Raw genomic sequence first — 15968 nt, forward strand, 5'->3', positions numbered from 1 at the left:
CTCCTGTGCAGGTGAACAATCCCAGCTGGGACTCTGACATTGGAAGACTTTTCCAGCCTTAAGGACTCTGTGATTCCATGATCTGGGAGGTCAGCTCTGACCCTCCTGCCTGACTCCAAGTGTCCCTCCATGTCTTCAAACAGCTCACACTTCACCCATGGAACAAAGGGAAGCTGCATTCTCCTCCCACTGCCTGAGAAAGAATGATAGGGAGATGATTATGCTTCCAAATCATGACACTTTCAATTACCATTTTCCTTCATTCACAAGAGCTAAATCACACAATGATTGTCACTGTCTGACATATTTATCATTGTCAGGCTGAGCCTGCTCTCTCTACATCACAGGATTCCTCTGTTTCTCCCAGGATCCTACACAATGAAGTCACGTCATGTGTCATGAAACATTTGCTCACCTACCTGCAAACCAAAGGACAACAAACAACATCGCTCCCTGTCCTTAGAAATGGCACATTTTTATTGAGGTTTAAAACCTATACTTTCACTTGACAGTTTGGGTGGCAGTTTGAATTTCTTCTTCTACTCTGTGTTTTAGTATTGTTTGAGTAGTTCTTTTAATGACAGGTAAAGAATAATTTCCTCTGAGATCTCCTGGATGGTGTACTGGCAAATTTTCTTTCTTTTTTTTTTTATTTTTTTTTTTTAATAAAGCAGAACAGAACTATCTCCAGACCTCCTGCTAAGTTAGCTTTCTATGGCATATTGCTCTTGCATGCAGTTGAGTGTCTTTTGGTGATAACATTATTATTTAGGGGAGTATTACTATTTAAGGAACAAGTAACTCATGCTGGTGCACTAATTTGTGGGTGAAGGCTGTGTATTTTTAGAATCCATTCAATCATGTGTGCTGGGCTGTAATGTTTCAAAGTGAAATCTTGAAAAGCACCATACAAACCCCCTGAAAGTGAACAGAAACACTCCTGCTGTTTCTCTGCCTCCTAATTTGATCAGGTGCCTGTGATTACAGCATGAAAAGGAAAGGGAGAGGTTCATGAACACTGCTAAATTATTTCTTTATCCCAATAAATTCGAGTGGGTAGATCCTAGTGAGGTGTGACCTCACTGATTGCTAGTCAGGTGTATCAGAAAATAAGAGTTCTTCCAGAAAAGTTGTGGATTTCCTGGAAAACTTTAGGGCCAGGTTGGCTCTCCATGAAACATTTCACTCCTGCAAGCTCCTATTTTGGACACCCCAACTCCAATCAAATCCTTCTCTTTTCTTTCCCTCCCAATTCCCCTTCCAAAGCCTTGACAATAGATTTCATGGATCTACATCTTCCCACTCAGCAGCAGAAAGCCTGGAAATGCTTCTTAAATGTTATTGAAACTGGTCAGGGATTAATTTATTTTAAAATGTTTAAATTGAATGAGTGATAAACAAATCCCATAACAGAATTTGCTTGAAAAAAAAACCCTTAAAAACCCAAGGCCTATCACTAAACTTGATAAAGGCTTTTCTAACAATCTTTGCAATGCACTTCTCTTTTTCCCATGGGATAGTCATAGCAAACAAATTTAATAATTGAAGAATAAGATGAGGTGAAAAAGTTGCCAAATTATATAAAATTTATAATGTATAAATGAAAATGAGGTGTGGGAATGTGTAATTTTAAGTTCACCAATGCTTTATAATTTTAAGGAACTCTTTTCAAACTTCCTTAGGAAGAGAAGAGGTAGACCAGAGTAGCAAAGCCAAAATTAAAAAAAAAAAAGAAAATATATAGAGAAGGGGGCTGGGGGAAACTCATTTTTATCAAAAGATTATAATTTCAAATTGAGCCTGCATTGTGTGTTACTATAGAAACTCCCATTTTGTGGCATGTTTGTGGGGAAAAAGTCAAAAGTTGCATTTTAATGAAGGCAGATCACACATTGGCTTTCCTCGGGAAAGCCAAATAACAGAGAAGTTTCTCTCCAAAATTGGATAATTACCCCAAATAAGGTGAGCTAATTAAGGTCACAGAGAAGGGATATTAAATCCTGAAGTGCCAATATGTTATGTTCATTTTCCCATGCCAGTCCCTGCCTTCCAGATTATGTATTAGATACTGCAGGAGCCTGATGGATTGAGAGGCTCGTTGCCATGGCAATATTTGCTGCTTTGCTGGTATTCCCTACAGAAAGTAAAGGATTTTTTTTTTCCCTACTCAGTTAGACAAATTGGCTAAATATAGCCAGGGATGTTGGGGAACTGAAACAGCAGAATCTGCTGGGGGGAGGATCTGGGGAAGGACGGGAATTTGTGAGTGTTGAGGAATCACAATGGGATGTGGATTGGTGAGGAATGAGGGGAATGGGGAAACTGGGAAAGGGAGAGGGAAGGAGAGAGAGAGAAGGAAGTGAAAAAGAAGAGAGGGAGGGAGGGGAAAGGGAAAGGGAAAGGGAAAGGGAAAGGGAAAGGGAAAGGGAAAGGGAAAGGGAAAGGGAAAGGGAAAGGGAAAGGGAAAGGGAAAGGGAAAGGGAAAGGGAAAGGGAAAGGGAAAGGGAAAGGGAAAGGGAAAGGGAAAGGGAAAGGGAAAGGGAAAGGAGAGGAGAGTTTTTATCTCATACTTTGAGACCATGTCTTGCTTTTAGAGACAGGGAAAGGAGAATGGGCAGTGCTGCCCAGCAAGAAGCCAGAGCTGCTGGTGGTTTGCTGTGCTCCAGGTAATTTATAGCCTCAGGGACAGCCAAGAGGTAAAAGCCTCAAAAATGAATTAAAAAAAAAAAAATTCAAGCAATGAAATTGCTTACCACTGAAATTGTCAGTGTAACCACAATTTGAGCTCCAAATATAAGCCGCCTTCTTCTGTTCTGTTTTTTTGGGGGAGTTTTTTTTTTTTTTGTTAATCTTTGCTCACAGCGTTTTTAAAGCAAGGTGTTGATACCATTTCCATCCTCCTCTTGGCACAGGCAAAGCCAATGTGCTTCAGTCAGATGTTAGGGAGTGCTGTGTCTTCTCTAGGGTTCAGTGTGTAGCTCGGAGGTGTGGGCAGAGTGCGACAATGTGCTTTCTTTTTAATATTAGCCCATCTCAGCCAAGCATCTATGGATTGCTGCAGAGTTAAAAAGAAAAAAAAGGCTGCTTTGTTTCTTCCTCTTCTGCACTCCTCTTATGCACTGATAAATCCATAGTGTTTGCCTTGAGGCTTAGAAAGAACCTGTTCAATAAGACTGACCAGGCAGCTGTGACTGTCCTTGGGGATACTTCACTTCCCAGCCACTCTTTCTTCCTTCTTTCCATTCCAGTCATCCATTAGAGTTTTCTAGTTTTTTAGGATGTCAGACAATCACACCATTCTGTGGCAAGCCATGAATGCAGCTCTTGCAGCAGAGAGTTCACACTCCCAAGGAGCACAAGGAATGTGTAATTCAGGCATCCAGAGATTCCCTGAGGATGGAACTTTCCCTGAGGGAAGACACTCATAAAAGGTGCAGGATGAAGAGGTAGAGGAGAGAAGAGCAGGTCGAAAACCAGGATCTGCTTCTTTGTGCTTTCTGAAAGGCAGAAGAAACTTCAGAGAGGAAAAAAAATCCAGGCAGAGGGCAGAAAGAAGTGGGGACACCATTGGAGCAGGGAAGAATGGAGGGGGATGAGAGAAGCAGGAAAGGGATCTCTTGGCAGCAGCTTTGCAGACTGTGCTTCACTCTCTGTGTGCCACACAGAGTTTGTATTACAGCAGTTCCAGGGATGTGATCAGATAGAAAAAAAATTACAAGAACACCCAACCAAGCAGTGAAGGAGTGAGGGAAAGCAGAGGAATTAAAGATGATGCTGAAATGGTGAAGTGCTGTTGAGACAGCAATAACAGAGCCCTCTGTTCATACCAGCAGCCAGAGCTGGGAATGAAGACAAGAGAGAGGTTTGGACATATTAATATTCAGCTGTCAGATAGGCCTGAAAAAATTAAACTAAAGATCAGAGAATTAATTACAGTCCAACAGAAATAGAGAAAAGTTACAAAGAGGGAAGAGAAAGTGAGAATCTTAATATCCTATTTCCACATGGATAACCTCCTCAAATCTACATGTCTTTGAAAGTACAGGTACTAGAAGTATGCCCTTGAATCACTCACTGTTCAAAATCATCAGGTTTTGGGGTGAGGGATAATGAACAGGGGCCAAAAGTAGAGGGAAGTTGTGGATTCCACATCCCTGGAAGTGTCCAAGACCAGGTTGGACATTGGGCTTGGAGCAGCCTGGGGCAGTGGAAGGTGTCCCTGCCATGGCAGGAGTGGGACTGAATCATCTCTAAGGTCCCTTCCAACCCAAACCATTCTGAGATTCTATGATTATTATAACAGAGGCATCCAGCTGATGGGAGTGGAGCTATTGGGATTTTTGGTTGGTTTTGTGATTTTTTGGTTTGGGCTGTTTTGTTGTTTTTTTTTTTTTTTAGAGGAAAGCTGGTTTTTAATAATAATTCACACAAAATGAATGACAAAAAAACCTCATCCTATCATAGAAGAAGGATGTAGGGTCATTGGGAATGAACACAAGTTTGTAAAACAAACAAAGAAAAAGAAAATAAAAGGTGCTTATAAATGAGATCCAAGGAGAAAGAGCACAAGAGCTGAGGATCAGCAAGAGAAGAGCACAGAAAACTCTTTACAGATCTACGAAAGCATAGGAGGGATTAATGGACTCCTTGATGAGAACAAACAAATTAAATATAGCATTACCAAACTGAGCAGGAGCACTTTCAGAGGAGCAGCTCCAGTGAACGCTTTGTAGGTGGGACAGAGGAAAACAGAATTGGTGTCCCTTTGGAAATCCTCATCTGCAGTGTGTCATCACTGATCATGGCTATGAGGCCACTGTGCTCAAATAAGTGCCAGCTGCACACCTGTATATTAAAAAAAAATTATTTTCTTAGGCATAGACTGGGAGGAGCTGAATTTTCCATACGGGGACATAGGTTTCTGTGCCAGGATTTTCAACAAAAAACATCAAAGAATTGACGAGAACAAAGAAATGGGTGGGATGTGTCGAATCAGACATTCTCAAGGTGGCAACAGCACGACAGATGTGGCGTTTGAGCTTTTGTGAGCCCCCAGCAGAGGGGAAGCTGTTAGAGAACTGTCTGTTATTGACTCACACAGCTCTGAATCCATTTGTACTGGCTGGTTTGGGAGCCATTCTAATTTACAGTCTGTCATGCAAATTGCTCTTGGCCTGTGAAATATTAATCTATTAGATAGACACCCCATGCCTGCACGGCAAACACATGGACTCCAGATCCTTGGGGATTTTGCTTTTTAAACAACAGATTATTGCCCACATTCACTAACTACTTCTACAAACAGCTGAGTAATTTCAAGCTTTAATATCCTCCTCAATTCTCTTCCTGCATAACTAGAGGTAATATTTGATGTAGTAGGAACTAAAGACCTGGTTCTATGTTTTTTTCATTTCAAATGAAGCAATTTCCGTGGCCACAAAGTTTTTCTTCAGTGTCTGAAATGGATCTATACAAACACACATATATAGGCATATATTTGGGGGTGTATAAATATTTGTGTATCTTGCACAACCTTTGATTAGATTGGAGGAGGTAGTGATGATTTTTAAGGATATATACCAGTGACATAAAAATCCTTCCCTGGGAGGGTGGGCAGACCCTGGAATAGAATTCCCAGAGCAGCTGTGGCTGCCCCTGGATCCCTGGCAGTGCCCAAGGCCAGGTTGGACACTGGGGCTGGAGCAGCCTGGGACAGTGGGAGGTGTCCCTGCCATGGCAGGGGTGGCACTGGATGATTTTTAAGGTCCCTTTCGAACCCAAACCATTCCGAGATGCTGAACCCTGATCTGATTCTGCTGCCAGCTCTGGCCCAGCCCATGAAAGGCAAGGCCTGGCTTCCATTAATGAAGAGCCTTTGATGAGGAACAGCTTCTAATTCCACAGCCCTGAGGAATTAACTACTTTCTGGGCTTGGTTTCTGGCAGGAGAAAGCACATGGCACTCGTGGCCAGACATCCCCACCTTATCTATTCCTTATCAGACTCCTCATCCTCCCCAGTGAGGTGCTGGAACAAGGCACCCAGTGCTGATGGATTTGGGAGAACGCTGCCTCTTTGGGGGGCTATAAAACATGGGCAGAAAGTGACAACCAGGAAGGAAGGATCAGCAGGGTTCATTAATCTTCCTCAGGCAGACACCTGCACCTGCTGTAGGGATGGAGAGGAGCCCTCAGCACCTTCTGTGTTCCCCACACAGAGAAAATCAGCTTCCCCTCCTTCATTTTGGGCAGAATTTCTGGGCTGCTTCTGCCCACTAGTCCTGTAGGAATAAAGAAAACAGTCTTCATAAACTCAAATAAATCAACGTGGCAAGAGGCTGTGGTTAAAAGGCCTGGTGGAGATGGAAGATCAAAGGCAGGCGAGTTGGAGACGTGTTTGCCTTTGAAAAACCATCCAGGAGAATCCCTGGGAATGTGTTCTTGCAGGTAGAGCAGGGAAACACTTGAATTTTTCACATTTTTCATCTCTCCCTGCCTCCAAGGCAGGAAATGCATCACCCCCTCCTCACAGTGAGGCCAGGGCCATCAGCCACAGCCCTGGGTGACCACAGGCACAGCTGGAGATGGGATGGCATTTATCCCCCATTCCAGAGCCGCTCCCAAAAAAACCCAACAGCAGCAGGCCAGTTGGTTATTTTACAGAGAGAAACGGCCATAAATGTGTTCAAATCCAAGTTAAACCAGCTGCCAGAGGCTCTGCCCTCTCCAAGGGTTCTCCCAGGGGTGGTGCACCAGAACCTTCAGAGCTACAAGGTCTGAGTGCTGCTCATTAGCACGGCGCTCGTGGTAAAATCCAGCAATTATTCAAGTATTGCAACCTGTGCTGCATTTTCATCGAAAAATCCAGGCTATTTCTATGGTTTTAGCTCGTGTTTGAATTAGTGGTGCAGAATTTCTTTATGTATTAAGAGTTTCATCGCAAATTGATCGTGAAATTTGGTCACCTGATGGGCACAGCTGTATTTGAGTGTGAGGAAAGTCTGTTTAACAAAGCCAGTTGGTGCCACTCCAAGCACACACACACACATTTTAAAACAAAAATTAATCCATTTTTTTCTATTACATCAATTCATACAAAGCAAAATATGCGATTTTTTGGCAGTTTAACCCCCAAATTCAAATGGATCACAGTCCTTTAGCACCATCTTGAGCAAAAAGTGACTATGTTGTCACAGTATTATTTTACTGCAGCAGTCATTTCATCTTTAGTGGTGTAGAAGACTGATGGGTAACTCCTTGTTTTTCTATCCTGTAATCATTACTTCACATTATTTTATATTCACCTCAATAAATCCATCCCAAGAGCAGAGTGTGACATGAAGATTATTATTTGCTGGTAGCTTTATTATATAAGCAATAACAGTTCAGAAGATGATCGAAAGCTTTGCAGCTACATTGGCAACACCCTAATGAACTGTCATTTTAATATATGTTCTAACTAGTCTTGATGGAAGGCACTGCAGGAAAGTTATCACTCCAATTTTTTAAAGGTGTGACTATTACAAAGACTGCAAAAGCATGACAGAAATGAATTGTTGCTCTGTATAGTGTGCAATCACTTATTCCGATTTTATAACATAAATAAAATCTTCCATGAAAAAATCCACCTTAAGTATTATTTTAAAGATTTTTTTTCCCATAAATAGCTCATGAAATCATTCATTCCCATTCTATAAATGCATTAGGAACAGAGAGCCACTAACCAGGAACTCAAGGGATAAAAGGAAAAATTGACACAAATATTTTTATCATCAATGTGCATCAAGACAGAATCCTCTGTGACTACAAAACCAAACCCCAGAGTGATTACAAAAGAATAGAGTCTCATTTATGTGGCACACAGGTGTGGCACAGGCAGGTTCAGACAGAAACACACAACAGATTTGCACAGAATCCCCAAATCCCTGGGGCTGGCAAAGCCCTCCCAGCCCAGGGAGTCCCAGCTGGGCCCCATGCCCACCTTGTCCCCAGCCCAGAGCACTCAGTGCCACCTCCAGGGACACCTGCAGGGATGGGCACTGCAAAGCTCCCTGGGCAGCCCCTGCCAGGGCCTGAGCACCCTTTCCATGGGGAAATTCCTGCTGCTGTCCCAGCTGAGCCTGCCCTGGCCCAGCCTGAGGCCATTTCCCCTTGTCCTGTCCCTGTTTCCTGGGAGCAGAACCTGAGCCCTCACTATGTGAATATTTTCTAAATATTCATGTTCATGATCTGTATCTCAGGTTGCCAGAGACGTGGCATTACCAAAATTCATAATGTATTAGCTGAAATTCCTTCCATGCATATTTCAGCGAAGTTGTACAGGCAGCACTTCAAATCACTGCTGTCTGGGAGATCTTAACTTCTGTTCTGACTTGGTGCTTATGCAAATGCAAATGCAGGAGATAAAGCCAGGAGCAGCAGAGAAGGGAGAACGATGCTTTGAAAGCTTCCCCTGATGAGTTTGCCAGCACATCCCATCCTATCCCACCCATATGGAGATGGAGAAGGATTTGGGGTACTGGTGGATGAGAGCTGGACCTGCCCCACACCCCTGTGCCCTGGGCTGAGCTCCAGTGTGGGCAGCAGGAAACGATTGGGATTGTGCCCCCCCAGGTGAGATCCCACCTGCAGAGCTGCCCCAGCCCTGCCCCAGCCCAGGAGGAGCTGGAGCTGCTGCAGAGAGCCCAGAGGAGGCTCCAGGATGAGCAGAGGGATGGAGCAGCTCTGCTGGCAGGAAAGGCTGGCACAGCTGGGATTGTTCACCTGCACAGGAGAAGCTTTGGGCTGAGCTCAGGGTGGCCTGGCAGGGCCTGGAGGAGCCCCAGGAAAGCTGGAGAGAGACAATTTCCAGGGCATGGAGGGACAGGACACAAGGAATGGCTTCAAAGTGAAAAATTACAGGTTTAGATCAGATAATTAGGAAACATTTTCTCCCTGTGAGGGTGGGCAGGGGCTGGGATGGAATTCCCAGAGCAGCTGGGGCTGCCCCTGGATCCCTGGCAGTGCCCAAGGCCAGGTTGGATATTGCAGCTTGGAGGCTGGAAGGTGTCCCTGCCCATGGGATGAACTTTAAGGTCCCTTCCAACCCAAACCACGCTGATTCCATGATATCCCTCCTGGTCCTGCAGGTCCTGCTTCTCTCAAACATGTTTAGGAACAGTTGATTCTTCCAGCTCCAAGTCTCTGCAGCTTCACTCCCAAACTGCTGTGGAAGATCCGTGTCAGCATTTAGGGCTGTCAGGGTTCCTCAGCAGTGCAAAGAAGCCCCACACAAGCAGTGTGGCAGAGGCAGAGTCTGTGATTCTGGGAGCTGATGGCTGGCCATGTGGGATCTCCCAAGGAGCTCCATCTCTTCTTGGAGAATTCCTAGGAATTTCAGTGCACACACACACTTTGTTCAGCCTGAAACCCCCCCATGCTTCTTCACAGAGCCAAACAAGGTGCACAAGTGCCTTCCTTCCTTTCCTTCCTTTTCTTCCTTCCTTCCTTCCTTCCTTCCTTCCTTCCTTCCTTCCTTCCTTCCTTCCTTCCTTCCTTCCTTCCTTCCTTCCTTCCTTCCTTCCTTCCTTCCTTCCTTCCTTCCTTCCTTCCTTCCTTCCTTCCTTCCTTCCTTCCTTCCTTCCTTCCTTCCTTCCTTCCTTCCTTCCTTCCTTCCTTCCTTTCCTTCCTTCCTTTCCTTCCTTCCTTCCTTCCTTCCTTCCTTCCTTTCCTTCCTTCCTTTCCTTCCTTTCCTTCCTTGATACTGTTGAGGCAGGATGGGAATGAGAAGACTGATCAAAAGGCTGTGAAAGTAAAACTTTGATTTATTTCAAAATGCATCGCTCTTTATAGAGAGCTTCATCCAGGCCAATTCCATTGGTCCTGAAGTGAACACAACTCACCCATTGGTGCACAGTGCATGACATACAGTGGAAGAACTTAAATGTGAACAACAAGAGAAATAAAGGACTTATTTACATTCTTTTCCAACAGATTCCCAGGCTTCTGCCTGGTTAGAAACTTTCTGTTTCTCTCTTTGACTGAATCTGAGATCCACACTTCCTTCCCTGTCAGAATCTGAGCTATTGATGTTTCCAGGATTGTAGAACGTCTCTGTCTGTCAGCCCCGCTGCCAAAGCAGAAGCCATAATTGGTCTGTGCTGGTTTCCAGGTTGTTTATTCTGTTGATCTCTCACATGTTCTGCTGCCCTGCCCAGCTCTGTCCTGCAGGGCAGCGTGTGGGGCTCTGCCCTCAGTGGGATGTGACAAACATTAAATACCAGAAACTCCCTGGGCTGCATTTACAAGAACGTGCCAATATCTGTCACCTACGTTGGACAGTGTGTCCCCAGCCTGAACCAACAGAAAAATGCCAACACCACAGTGAGACATGGAGGGCATGAAGAAGGAGAAAAAGGACAAGGCACACCCAATTTCCTCCATCTTGTCCCCTTTGGACCCCTCATCTAGAATCCTAACATTTTACTTTTGCACCCGTGCCACACTTAATTATTACTGATATCAAACACTCAGAGCTGGTAATTGATCCTGTAAGATTGAAAACTCTTTTCCATGGCCAGAGATCACAGCCAGTGTCTCTGGGGGCTCTGTCCAGGGGGGTTCCTGGCCCCTGCCAGGGTCCCAGAGGGAAGCCCTGGATTCCCACACTTCCTTTCCTTCCTTTCCTTTCCTTCCTTCCTTTCCTTCCTTCCCTTCCCTCCCACCCCTCCTCGTTGTGCTCCCGGGGTGCCATTACTCATTTCCCAGGGGGGCTGGCCAGGATGGCCCCAGTGCTGCACCAGCTGAGCTTCCTCAGGGAAAAGAACCCTCTCCCATGGTTTTCCATCTGTGTTTTCCCTCCTGCACCAAGGGAGCCCACGATGTGCCCACACTCTTTCCTAAGGACAAGTGCAGGAATTCCTGTTGCTTCAGGATGGATTTTGCCCTCAGCTGGAACACACAAACTGAATCATCACCCCTTTCCTCTTCCAGTGTTTTTCTCACAGCAGGGAGCCACATCTCCCACCACCACTTGGAATTTAATGTCTCAAGCTTCTCAATTTAATGTCAGAATTTAATGTCTCAAACCTCTGCCCTCTGCATCTTCTCCTTGGTTCTCTTGCTGAGAGCTCCTTGTCACACATTACAGACAAGACTGGAGGTGAAAAGGCCAAAAGAATCCTCTATTCTCCCATCACAAGAATTCCAAGTTTTCCAGAGAAAACAGAATATCTTGTTGATGTCAGTAGCAAGCAAAAACCTAAAGTCCTTTCAAAAAAAACCTGCCCGAAAATAAACACCAGAAAAAAACTTGAAAAATAAACATTCTCTTCAGCAGAAGCAGCACAGCAGATAAAAGGTGCTGCTTAAATCAAAGGTTCTTCAGGAGCTGTTGCAAGGCCTATAAAAAAAAAAAATACAGGTTTATCCAAAGCCCCTCTTCCCACAGGGAATTTGGGTTTGGAGCTCAGGAGCAGATTTCTGGTCACTGATGCTGAAGCCAGTGCAACAATAAGTCAAATTATATTTTATATTACAAGATCAGAGCTATAATCTGGGAATTAATTAACAGAGAGAAAATAAAATTATGTATAAATACATTTATAAAAACTCAGAGCACATTCTCATTTGAATGGTTACCTTGGATCAGGTATTCCTCAGCAGGGCTACAGCTCATTTACATCTGAATTTCCCCTGCAAGACAAAAATTCTGTGTCTCCAACCCTGTGCTATCTGCAGTACTGGCAATAGTTTGGGCCAGGGATGTTTCCTGATGCACATGGACATCTTCGCCTGTAGATCCTGTTCGGGAATCATTTCAATCTTGCCTATAAATCAGGCAAGTTCAAAAAAACCCTTCAGCAATGTTGCACAAAATGCACACAGGGAGTAGAAATCAAGAAAAGAAAAAAAAAAAAAAAAAGTGAGGGGAATGTTGTTAATAATCCATTACACTAAAAAAAAAAAAAAAAAGCAAATTGAAGTACATCAAACAACAGCATTCATGAACCATGAACTGAAACCCACAACATTTCACATGACAGCTGGAATGGCTCTGGGCACCTGGTGTTTCTCTTTGAAAATGCATTTGTGTTTTTCTCTAGGTTAAAATAGCCAAGTGCAGGCTGGGATTCGATATTCCAGCTTTCATGTGAAACCTTAACAATCCCTCAGGAAGAGATCATCGCATAAATCCACCTGCTTGTGAATTGCCTAATGATATTTCCACCACCACGATTTTGTTGTGTTACCTGACTTAATGCCTACATTCCTAATAAAGGTTTAGAACTAATAATCTTTCCAGCCAACAAACAAATAGCCATGTTCCTGCTGCAATAGATCTTGAGCACCTCGTTGCTTTGGTTGTTGAAAATAGGAGCAGAATTTAAAAATCTCAACGTCATTTTGGCTTAAAAATAAATTTTTTACAGTAAGAATAACCAGTTGCTGGAAAAACATCCTCAGGGACATCCCTTGTCCCCATTGCTGGAGATTTTCCAGCGGTGATTGGACAGGGAACCTCAGTGGGTTCCCTTCCCCACAAAATGGGGAGCACCAGATGGTCTTTTAAGGTTCTTTTTCTTTTTTTTTTTTCCTTTTTTTTTTTTATTTTCTGGATGATATTTGAAAATTGTCTCTGTCCCCAGGGGAAAAAAAAAAATTGTCAGTTGTAGAAGTGGATGGAAGGGGCCAGGTTGGATGGGGCTTGGAGCAACCTGGTCCAATTGAAGATGTCCCTGGGGTGAGACAGGGTGAACTTTAGGGTCCTTTCCAACCCAAACCACTACATGATTCCATTATTTATGTGTAGGAACACATCAACTTATTATTTACCCTTTCTCTATTTCTAATTGTTCATTTAATTCGATGACTTCCCTTTGAAATCAATCCTCCTGGCCAGAAGGACTTCCTTTCTGGAGAAATGAAGGTCATGGAAGATCACAGCTCTGGTTATCATGAATTAGTCAGGAAAATATCAATATATTTTTTAATCTAATTAGTCATTATAGGCTTTTGTTTGGGGTTTTTTTTGTGGGTTTTTTTTGTTGGTTTTTTTTTTTTTTGCCTCCAGTATTCCAGGACAAACTTTAAAGTCCTCATCATGCAGCAGGCTCAGCTGGTGTGGGTAGATGCATCTGCAGGGCATTCCCTGTTGTGGCCATGACTCCTGCCAACATTCCCTGCTGCTTTTAAACCAGCTGGGTTACACCTGGCTCACAGCAAAAAAACAGGCACAAAACCTGCCTGGCCAGGTGATGGGACTGGCAGAGAATGGGAAAGGCAAACAGGATTCTCCAAAGGTGTTCTGATCATCCTCAGGGGCTCTCCAAGTACTGCAGTTCACAGCAGGGTGTTCTAAGGGAACAATCAGCAGCCTCCAGGACATTTCAGGCTCAGCCTACCCCAGCATCAATTAAGAAGCTGATAATTACTCAAGCACTTAGTCTGGACTAAGCAGAGCCAGCCTTTCCCTTTCAGGGGCAGCAAAGGCAGATCAGCCTGCAGGGTTTTGTGGATCCTCCTGGGAAGGTTCATCCCTCCCTTCCCCATCCACTTCCAGGTCCTTCCGGTCCCTCCTGGGATCATCTGCCTGACTTAACTCTGTACCAGACCAGGATTAGCAACTCCCTCAAAGCTGGACCATGTCTTTCCTCAAGGAAAGACATCCCTGAGGAACACACACCTATTTTTAAGTGCAGTGTCTGAAGTGAACTCCCCAGCCTGTGAGAGCCATTCATGCTCTCACAGTTTTGACAGACTGCCAAGCATCGACATCACTTTTGTGCAAAGCTGTCTAAAAAGAACTGGGATGTTCCTTACTCTCTACAGAAATTGAAAATGCAGTCCCTACCCCAGGGCACAAGATCAGAAAAACTAAAACCACCTATGCAACTCAGAGCAGGAGACAATTTAGCAGGAAAGTATTGGAATTTTATTTCTTATTCTCTTTATTGATTATGAACTCACTTCAGTGCCTGAAGGCAGCCAACAAGAAAGATGGAGAGAGATTATTTCTGAGGGATGGAGTGACAGGACAAGGGGGGAATGGCTTCACACTGAAAGGCAGTAGAGTTAGATGGGCTATTAGGAAGAAATTCTTCACTGTAAGAGTAGAGAGACACTGGAACAGTTTTCCCAGAGAACTTGTGGACTCCTTATCCCTGGAAGTGTCCAAGGTCAGGCTGGGCAGAGCTTGGAGCACCCTGGGATAGTGGAAGGTGTCCCTGCCCATGGAAGGGGTGTAACTGAATCATCTTTAAGTCCCTTCCAACCCAACCCAATCTGTGATTCCTGCAGACATTCCAGACTTCCTGCCTGGTTTACACTGCAGTTACAGACCCAGGGAAATTATTTCTTCCCATCAGCTGCCACCATAAGCAGGAGTGCAGGGAGCAGCCAGAAAACCTGGGAGAAATTCCTCTCTGCTTCAAGAACCAATCAAAGGTATCTGAACCACTTCCATTGTCTGATTCTCCAGCTGGTCCCAAGCCAGTTTCACCAACTAGCACAAAAAGAAAGCCTGGGCAGGGTGACCAGAGACAGCAGGAACTGTCTAAAGCCCTCCCAGCTATTGACCAGCAACAGCAACATTTGCTGGAGCAGCTGCCACCCAGCTCTGGAGAGGTCAATCAATGAATCACTGCATCAGTCCCAGGCTATACCTTTTATTTTCAGCTGGTTAAAGAAAAAAAAAAATAGCAGATCTCACAGAGAATCTGAACTTGGTGTCAGTAATTTCATTGCCAGCGCCTCCCAGTCTCTCCCAGTTAATCCATTTCCATACCAGTAGGTATCAGAAGGGGTAAAACCACTAATTTGTCTTTAAAGAATGTTGCTACAGAGATGATATGTTATATACACATTTCCAAGGTTGTTTAAAAATATTTCAAGAGGATTTCAGTACCCAAATGCCTTCCACACATCTCTACTTCAATATATTTCGTGCACAGTTTGAAGGTGTTGCTATGTGTGAAATTTTCCAAGCCAAGAAATTCACTGATTAAAGCCAAGAGACATGAATAGAAACAAAAGCCTAAAGAGCCTGCAGTTTGAAGCTTTTGATAACACCTTAAGCATTACTTAAATGTGCAAGAGTAAAATAAATGTTTTAAAAAGTCAATAAAAAATTATAAGTAACCCAAACTTCCATTTCCATTCAGCATTTATACAGAGAGAAAACTTCTTTTCAGGTGATAATGATAGGAACACTTGAAATGCTCCTCTAAAAGCCAACTAGGAGTGCAATGAGAAGCCCAAATGCAGTGAAAATGTGCCCTGGCCAATTTGTCCTGCTATCCAAGGAGGATGAAAGCAGACTATTAGATTTTGGCATGACAACCAATCTTACCACAGGGCACCACAGAGAGGATTAGGGACAGAATTATTTCCAGCTTTAACTCTGGGTCTGATTCAAGCTCTTCATATTACTTAGCATTTATGTTGCTTAGATTTAATAATCCTTTTTAGCTGTTAGCAGGCAAAAAGAAAATAGCCAATTTACCAAGAATGTTTGGCAATAAGAATTCAATTTATTTAATTTCGTTGCTGTTTGAATTTATTTAATTTTGTTGCCACGTTATTTCAGCTCCTCAGAAACATTCATTTTACCTTTCCAAAGGACTTCAGGGTGAGACTGAGGTGCAAACATGGGTTTATATTTCCAAAAGAGCTGTGGGGCACTGCAGCAACTTGTGTGTTTGAGGGGCAGCAACACCCCTGGTTTCAGTGGTCATGTGCCAGAGTCAAATAAATCTGCTAAAATGAGACTTTCTGGAGAACCCAAAAGATATTTAGGAAAAAGCTGAGAACAGATTTCTGTGCCTGGGGCAGAAGTAGAGTTGTCTTCTGACACATCACAGTAGAAATGTAACTGAGGCTGTTAACAGAAATACCTCAGGCCACCTTGAGTGCTCAGTGCCAGCTCCCCAAAAAGTGTAAATATCCCTGTTATCCTGAGAGGAATCCCTGCCTGCCCAGCCAGGACAGGAGG

The 15968-nt window shown here is 43.9% G+C and overlaps 1 protein-coding gene across 3 annotated transcripts in view; it reads left to right on the forward strand.

Moving 5' to 3' along the window:
• Nucleotides 1-15968, forward strand: part of KCNJ6 (potassium inwardly rectifying channel subfamily J member 6) — a 165845-nt gene that overhangs the window by 63564 nt on the left and 86313 nt on the right. The gene's annotated exons all lie outside the window — the stretch shown is intronic.

The sequence above is a fragment of the Lonchura striata genome, chromosome 2 (assembly GCF_046129695.1).
Source record: "Lonchura striata isolate bLonStr1 chromosome 2, bLonStr1.mat, whole genome shotgun sequence".
NCBI classification, from domain to species: domain Eukaryota; kingdom Metazoa; phylum Chordata; class Aves; order Passeriformes; family Estrildidae; genus Lonchura; species Lonchura striata.